The 9,133-nt window shown below is 49.2% G+C and overlaps 1 non-coding gene across 1 annotated transcript; it reads left to right on the top strand.

Moving 5' to 3' along the window:
• The first annotated feature begins 5,815 nt into the window (after positions 1–5,815).
• LOC132656173 (U6 spliceosomal RNA) lies at positions 5,816–5,921 on the top strand. The gene has a single exon (XR_009594096.1). It is a non-coding gene; the product is annotated as a U6 spliceosomal RNA (small nuclear RNA).
• The last annotated feature ends 3,212 nt before the right edge of the window (positions 5,922–9,133 follow it).

Here is a 9,133-nt window from a genome sequence, read left to right as displayed (position 1 = left end):
AGCTCCGCCCCGCGGTCCCCTGCGCTCCGGCTCCTCCTTCCGGGAGAGCGGCGGAGACCCTCCCTCCCGGGCGGCGGAGACCCTCCCTCCCGGCGGCGGAGACCCTCCCTCCCTCCCGGCGGCGGAGATCCTCCCTCCCGGGCGGCGGAGACCCTCCCTCCCTCCCGGCGGCGGAGATCCTCCCTCCCGGGCGGCGGAGACCCTCCCTCCCGGGCGGCGGAGACCCTCCCTCCCGGGCGGCGGAGATCCTCCCTCCCGGGCGGCGGAGACCCTCCCTCCCGGGCGGCGGAGACCCTCCCTCCCTCCCGGCGGCGGAGATCCTCCCTCCCGGCGGCGGAGACCCTCCCTCCCGGCGGCGGAGATCCTCCCTCCCGGGCGGCGGAGACCCTCCCTCCCGGCGGCGGAGACCCTCCCTCCCGGGCGGCGGAGACCCTCCCTCCCCGCGGCGGAGGTGCTGTGAGCCCAGGGAGCCCCTCGCCGCCGCCGCGCGCCCGCCCCGCCACCGCCCCCCGGGAGCCCACTCTGCCCCTCGGCCTCAGCCCGGGGGAAGGCGCGGGCTCGGTCACCCTAACCGTCCGCGCCTCGGAGGTCGCGGCCGCTCAGAGCAAAGGCTCGGCCTTATCCGGCAGGCGCTGGCGATGCCAGGGGTCTGCGGCTGGCGCGGCTGTACAGAAACTGACCTTCGCAAGGGTGTGCGTGTGTACACAAAACCAAAGAGACCCCGGGGGCGAGAGATGGAGTTTGCCTCCTCCTTTCCATCCCCCTCTCCTTCCTTCCGAGGTTTTCTTTGCCCTGTAAAATTGAAACTTGGGAGTTTTCCTTTTTAAAAAAGTTTGAGAGTGGCCTGGCGTGGTGGCGCACGCCTTTGATCCCAGCACCCGGGGAGGCAGAGGCAGGCGGGTTTCAGTGAGTTCGAGGCCAGCCTAGTGTACAAAGCGAGTCCAGGACAGCCAGGACTACACAGAGAAACCCTGTGTCGGGGGAAAAATTTTATTTTTAAGTGTAAGAGTGGAGCCTGCTCTAAAGCACTTAGATCCACCACCACCCGCCGAGTTTTCTCACAGAAGGTTTATCTAACTCTTCCCACGGGCGGTTTCATCTAACGGGAAATAAACCATCAGGCAAACTGCCCCACACAGGTAATGATAATAGTAAACAGGAAACCGGTTCTCATCCAGATGAGTTCAATCCGGAGGAGAAAATAGAAAACAGATCCCTCCCCGGCTGCTCCTTGCAGAAGGCTCCTGTTTGTGGCCGCCCCCGCCCCCCGGTTCCAGAGCACCGTGCGTGGGAAGCCCTGCCGGGGCCCAACCACTGAGCCCCTTCAGAGGACAGCCCCGGAGCCGGAGCCGGAGCGTCGGGAGTCAGCGGGCGCGGACGGCGAAAGCCACAACAAAGCGGACGGACCCGCCTTCCCCGCCGTCAGAGCCGGGAGATAAAGTCAGCCTCCGCTTCCGAGCGCGCGGCGGGGAGCGCTTTTAACCCCGGCGGGGCCGCTGGCACTTGGGGAATGTCGGCGGCCGACTGGAGTTTACGGGATCTTTATCTCCAAAGATGATCATTAACAGCGTTTGTGACTGCCGTGTTTTCGGAAGGAAGTGTGTCCGCTTCGTAGGAAATCAACAGCAGATGGCGGCTAGGAAGCCGTTTTATCAGTTAATAAACTGCCTTCTTTACAGTCATTTGGTGTTACAGAAGAAAACAAAGCCCGAAGTTAGTTAATTCAGTGGAAGATGACAGGGTTGAAGGGGATGTTTATAACAGTCAGTACTGGAATATTGAGGCGCGTTAAGGGATTTGTGATGAGTTCGAAGGTGAGCCGTGAGCACGATGCGTTGTTAAACGCGTTTTGTTCGCCTCAAATCTTACAGGAAGAAGTGAGCACTGGTCTGTGCTCCACGGGTCAAATTCTTGCACAATCTCTCTGTCTGTCTGTCTGTCTGTGTGTCTGTCTCCCCCATCTGCCTTCTGTTTTGTTTTTGCCCCAGTCCAGACAGAACTCCTTCAGGGTTCAAAACTCAAAAGTAGGACGCGTGGAATCAGAGAAAGAAGACTCAGTCACAGCAAAAGAAAAGAAAGAAAAGAGAAGTTCTAGCCCCCTTCCCCCCCTTTTTATGAGGCGGTTTGCGAGCCAGCCTGCGAGATGGCACTGATACGAAGCATCCAGGGCCAAGTCAGCTTTACTCCGAACTCCTTGTGGACGTTCCCAGGTAACCGAGAGCCGCGCTAAGGCAGAGGAGCTACACAGAACAAAGCCATTCAGTTAGTATGACCTGAAGTGGCAAGCCTAATCTTAATATTTTGAATTTGAGTTCCCATATATGAAATGCCTTCCTCTAAAGCTTTGACTCTATCCTCTAGCCCGCACACTACCTTTTCCTGAGTAATGAGTGCCAAAGGAACATTTCCAGAAAGGTCTTTTTTTTTTTTAATAGAAACTGGCTTCTTTTTTTTTTAATCAAAGAGTGAATTGCAAACATCTTTATTTTTACATACACGAGTCTAAAACACACTAGTCAGTTAACAGAGATGTTACCGCTATGTAATTTATGGACCTTATCAAAATACCAAAGATTATTTCAGTAACTAATCCAGTATCACTATTGCTTTCTTGATTTGTTGGTGTATTGTCCTTTAACCTGGAAGAGTGCTCCTCCCTTTCACCGTACGCTTTTGAAGAGTTTAATTAATGATTTTGTTCGCTGCTGCAGGATTTTAAAATTATTTTTATTAATTACCCTTTATTCACTTTGTAGCCCCCCTGTACCCCCCTTCCTCCTCCCCTCCCAATCCCACCCTTCTTCTTTCCCACCTGTGACCCTCCCCCAATCCACTGATAGGGGAGGTCCTCCTCCCCTTCCCTCTGATCCTAGTCTATCAGATCTCATCAGGAGTGGCTGCATTGTTTTCCTCAGTGGCCTGGTAAGGCTACTCCCCCCTCAGGGGGAGGTGATCAAAGAGCAGGCCAATCAGTTCCTGTCAGAGACAGTCCCTGTTCCCATTACTATGGAACACATTGGACACTGAACTGCCATGGGCTACCTCTGTGCAGGGGTTCTAGGTTATCTCCATTCATGGTCCATGGTTGGCATATTTGTCTCAGAAAAGACCCCTGTGCCCAGACTTTTTGGATCTGTTGCTCTCCTTGTGGAGCTCCTGTCCTCTCCAAGTCTTTCTATCTCCCTCTTCTTTCATAAGATTCCCTGCACTCTGCCCAAAATTTGGCTATGAGTCTCAGCACCTGCTTCAATACCCTGCAGGGTAGAGCCTTTCAGAGGCCCTCTGTGGCAACTTCCTGAACAGAACACCAACAGCATAGGCTCTAAGAGCAACAATCAATAAATGGGACCTCCAGAAAGGTTATTTACGTGATCGGCAGTATGGACTAGAGGCAGCCATGGCTCCACCTATGATACTAACACGAGCTGTGATTCCTGGAACAAGGGCAGCGATGAGTCTCCTAGGATGACTTCAAGCATTAGAAAGGGACTCCAAGGCCCATGTTTCCAGGCCATCGAACCAAGGCTGAGGTGAGTTAACTGGGAGCAGCGAGAAGGAGGTTGTCTAACTACAACAAAAGTACCAGGTGGTAAAGTCTGACGGATGCAGTCAGTTACAAAGCAACCAGTACAGTGCAGGTAGTAAACATAACTATTTCTTGTGAAATTCATGAAGCTATAAGAACCTGAAACAAGAACAGCAAAAGGAGCAGTGACACAGACCTGAAGACCAGAAAAACAAGCCCATCATTGTTCAGAGGACATTTAAGCACAGTATAAGTGGTTGCAGCAAAAAGGTTATATTAATGTCACTGGAGGTGGGTAGGATGGTGAGGGTTCAGCTAGAAACAGGTGTCACCCATCCAGCCAAGAACTAATGGTCAACTAAAAGGGCTTAGGAACTAAGGGAACTGTCCAAGTAAACCTAAGTTGTTTATCCCTCTAATTTAGGCAGGCATGATAAGTATAGCCTGGACTAGAAACAAACCAACCATAATTTCATCATCGGTATCTTGAAGAGAGTAACACATGCCTGTGGTCCTCCCTTGTTCCAGGGGCCGCTGGCCACCAGTCCCCGGGGACAAGGGAGCAGAAGCGACAAATGGGTGGTTCGGAAGGCCTGTGAGCATGGTGACCTAACTTTCCAGGACCAGCTTCAGTGGGACTGCTCAGCTTTATTCGGGTGAAGGTTCCCAGGGATGCACACTATTGGCTGGGGTTTGAAGTGCCAGGGATGCTTCATTTGCATCTGCCATCGTGGTCCTATCATATGAACGGGAACACAGCACCTAATTACCCTATGGGCAGCAGGGGGAGAGGTTTGCAGTGAGCTGTGTCAAAGGTTATACTCCAGATATGGTTAGAGGCCTCTAAGCCTAGAGACATTCTCCAGATGAGGTCAGGCAGAGAGTAGGAGGCCCTGTTTACAGGGAGGAGGGAGTCTAGCACCCAGCACTGAGCTCAGAAGACCATCTGGAGATGGTGGATTGTTACCTCAAACAGCAGGGTTTTCCAACACATGCCCCTTAGCAGGAAAATCACAGAGAATCTAGCGCAGATACCCGGAGACAGGGCTCACATCAACCTGGGTATGATTATATTGATTTACAACAGGGAAGAGTTTCAAGGGGTGCTTAGCAGTAGTGATTAAGATTTCCAGAGTAGTTGTGTCAGCAACAGAAACAAAACTTAAGTCGAGAGATAACCACTGAGGATTCTGTTATGAGACCAATGCCGTACTGCCTGGCCACTGGGACTTACTGTACTGGGCTGGAGAGATGGCTCAGTAGTTAAGAGCAGTGACTGCTCTTCCAGAGGACCATGGTTCAATTCCCACAACTCACAACTGTCTGACACCCTCACTTAGATGTACATGCAGGCAAAACACCAATGCACATAAAAATAAGTAAATTATAATAGTCTCACTTTTCAAAAAAGATTTCTATTATTCTTGGGGGAAAAATGTTAACATTATTCTATAATACAAACCAACACAACCTTGCAAGGGGTCTACACCAATAGTTGAAAGACTATAGGAAGGCCATCAACACAACCAACTTAAAACGTCAGAGGTCTCATGAAGCTCAAAGGAATCCCTATGTCCTCCGTTAATCTTGAATCATTTACCACAATTTTTACTTCCTCATAATCCCATGTTGCTGGATGGAATAAAAGAGGTTCTGGAACGTAAATCCAAATCTCTGTGGTTGCCAGAGAAGACAAAAGAAAATGCCTAAACGGCCATCAAGGACATCTTAGCCAGGAGATTCTCTGAGGTTGCTGTTGTCCTCTGGTCTCCAACCACCTTCTCTGCTCTGCTCTTGAAGTTAAGGCCTCGACTTGTCCCCAGTTTGGTGAGAGGTATAATGTGCGGAAGTGGCTCACCAGGAGGGTCGCAGCTGAGGCGGAGACGCCTTGGAGGGCGGTGCCTCCCCGGAAGACCCCCCCTCTGTTTCTCTAGTTGTGGGTAGAGGTGTCCGGGTTGTGAAGGGCCAGGTCAGGGAGGCAGGGGAGCTCTCTCGGCTTAACAGTCCCAGAACCGGATGATTTACCATGAGGGAAAGACACACGCACACCCGCCTGGGGAAGTGAGCAAGACACCCAGGCCTGTCCACCGTCCTGTACCATCTTTCCCTTTCCACGAGAGCTTTAGGGATAGTTTTAACTTCATATGGTTTTCTCCACTGACATTTAAATGATTTAAGACAAAAGGGCATGGTTTAGAACATCACAAGGACAAGAATGGTTAAACACTCCTTGTGACCTTCTAAGTTTTGCTTTGACTGAGAACTTTCTTCTATTAGAAACTTGGGTGTGTGCTCACTTCGGCAGCACATATACTAAAATTGGAACAATACAGAGAAGATTAGCATGGCCCCTCGCAAGGATGACATGCAAATTCGTGAAGCATTCCATATTTTTCCACTAAAACCTGTGCATCTAAAGAAACTAAGCAAGAGAGAGGACCCTAACTAAAATGTCCAATCCCCATCTGGAAAGGCAAAGAGGATGGACATCAGAAGAAGAAGAAAACAGGAAACAACGTAGGAACCTACCACAGAGGGCCTCTGAAAGCCTCTGCCCTTCAGACTATCAAAGCAGATGCTGAGCCTGATGGGCAACTGTTGGGCAGAGTGAATGGAATTTTAGGTAAGAACTGGGAAATAGTTAGAGCTGGAGAGGACAGGGTCTCCACAGGAGAGCAACAGAACAAGAAAATTTGAACACGGAACTTCCCAGAGACTCATACTCCAACTAAGGACTATTCGTAGAGATAACCCATAACCCCTGCACAGATGTAGCCCAGGGCAATTCAGAGTCCAATTGGGTTACATAGTAATGTGAAGAGGGACTGCCTCTGACATAATCTGATTGGCCTGCTCTTTGATCACCTCCCCCTAGGGGGGAGCAACCTTACCAGGCCATAGTAGAGGACAATGCAGCCACTTTTGTTGTGAACTGATGGACTAAGATCAGAAAGGAGAGGAGAACCTCCCTATCAGTGGACTTGGGGAGGGGCATGCATGCAGAGTGAGGAGGGAGGGTGGGATTGGGAGGGGAGGAGGGAAGGGCTTATGGGGGGATGCAGAATGAATAAAGTGTAATTGATGAAAAATTAAATAAAAAAATTATTAAAAAAAAAACAAACTTGGGTGTACTCACAGGGGTGATTGTCACTCTCTTTGCAGTCTTTCCAGCCATGATTCATTCTTGTTTGTCTCTGGGAATCATGAGAGCAGAACAGATCACCACTCCTCTGCTTGTTAATTCTGTTGATTTGGTCGACTCAACAGGAGGGCCTGGTGTGGACACATCAGCTAATGTCCGTCCGGATGTTCTCTCCCAGTTAGAGAGGAAAAGCTTACCTCAGTGGGCCACTAACCCAAGGCTTCTATTGAAAAATGCTGCCTTTGAGGCAGTGGTTCTCAACTGTGGGTCAAACAACTCTTTCACAGAGGTCAGATATCTTGCGTATCAGATATTTACACATAGTTCCTCACAGTAGCAAAATTACATTTATGAAGGAGCAACAAAATAATTTTATGGTTGTGGCTCATAACAGCATGAGGCGCTGTATTAAAGGGTCGCAGCCCTAGAAAGGATGAAAACCAAAATCTATAGTCCTAGAGAAGCCAAACAACAAGGAGGACCCCAGGGAAGATGCTTGATTCTCATTCAGAAGTGCAAATGCAATAGACATCGGAAGCAGGAGAAGACAGGGAAAATAGGACAGGAGCCTGTCACAGACAGCCTCTGAAAGAGTCTACTGATCGAGGTATTGAAGAGAGGCTGAAACTCATAGCCAAATTTTGGGCAGAATGAATGGAATTTTATGAAAGAAGAGGGAAATAGAAAGGCCTGAAGGGGACAGAAGCTCCAAAAGGAGACCAACTGAGCCAAAACCAAAACCAAAAAGAACAAAACCAAACAACAAGAACAACAATAACAACAAAACTGGGCACTGTGGCCCCCGCAGAGACTGATACCCCAACCAAAGACCATGCATGGAGATAACCTAGAACCCCTGCTCAGATGTAGCCTATAAACTCAGTCTCCAAGTGGGTTCCCTAGAAAGGGGAACAGGGACTGTCTCTGATGTGGACTCAGTGGCTGGCTCTTTGACCACCACCTGAGGAAGGGGAGCAGCCTTGTCAGGCCACAGAGGAAGACAATGTAGCCAGTCCTGATGAGAGCTGATAAGCTAGGGTCAGATGGAAGGAGAGGAGGACCTCGAGTATCAGTCAACTTGGAGAGGGGCAAGGGAGGAGATGAGGGAGGGGGCCACAGCTGGGATACAAAGTGAATAAATTGTAATAAAATTAAACATTTTAAGAAAAAGAAAGGATGGGAGCCACTGGACTAAGCAAACAGATACAACTAGGTTCCATTTATGGGTTAACTTGTTTGTTTTGTTAAACAAATGCAGTGTTCCTAAAGCATTTATAGATTTTATATTTTCCACTTAAATTCAAATTACATTTTCTCCCCTGAGAATTAAGATTTTGTTTTCATTTCATATATAGATCTAAAGTATGTTAGGTTACATATTTCCATTGCATTTATAAGTCATTAGAGCTAATGTTACTATTGTATCACAAAGGCTACTACTGGTATTTGAAGTAAATCATTAGGAGAAAGTGAAGAAAAGAAAGGTGGATGGCTTCATTTGTGTCTAACTTTTGTGTGCTCGCAACATCCGCTTTACCACAAGGAAGTCTGTGTCGTATCTATTTTAAAAGGCTGGAAATAGAAAAAGTCAGTATTTGCTAAATTTCTCAAGGGAAAAATGTGCTCAGAACATCATGAAGCCCTCCAAGCAAGGAAAGACCTGGAGGGAGAATGCCAGGAGCGCTGGGGCTGCAGAAGGGTGCTGGGTGGACTCTGTATGCAGGGAAAGTGAAACCGTACTTCACTTCCAGACAGAGAAAACACCCATTCTTCCCCACGGGATGACAATACAGGAGCAGCGCAGACAAAGAGCAACTTCTGTGGGAGGACAAAGGTCTCTGGACACTCTGCTTGGCACTCTGATTATGGTGGCCTGTGTGATCACCGAGGCGCCTGCACAGGGAACCCAGCGGACTGGCACTCAGAGACGCAGCCATGCTCCCCAGTGAACTGGTTATCAGTGATAACATCTCTGTTCTCTGCTGGGACATGTTTCTGACGTGGGTTGTGAGTATGAAAGTTTCCAGAAAGTGGTTACATCTTCAACTGAAAAGTCTGAGTGACAAATTGGCCTTCAATTACCGTGAGACACTGAAGTGTGGCAGGTCCCCAGCCTAGCTACAATTTATCTTGGGCTGTCATTTAGCCTTCCAAACAGCCATTCCTTACCCACCTCTGTGCTTACTGCTAATGGAGAAAAGATTCCTGGAATGTATTAATGGAACTAATCTGTAGTTTCTATCAACCAAAGGGACGTACCTGGGGCCCACAGCTGAGATTCCCCTGCATCCGTGTAATAGCCTACTTAAAGTTTCCACCGATGTATTTGAAAAGCACCTTGACTTACGGCATCCTCTATTCTGTTACTATAAAAATTTTGTGAAACTGCTTCCACGTTGGAGTAGGGATGTGGGATGGGTCTGAGCCAGCCTGACCTACATGGTGACTTTCAGGATGGTCACAGT

The sequence above is a fragment of the Meriones unguiculatus genome, chromosome 8 (assembly GCF_030254825.1).
Source record: "Meriones unguiculatus strain TT.TT164.6M chromosome 8, Bangor_MerUng_6.1, whole genome shotgun sequence".
Classification (NCBI taxonomy): domain Eukaryota; kingdom Metazoa; phylum Chordata; class Mammalia; order Rodentia; family Muridae; genus Meriones; species Meriones unguiculatus.
Note: the sequence above shows the minus strand (reverse complement) of the source record. Positions and strands in the feature narration are given on the sequence as shown.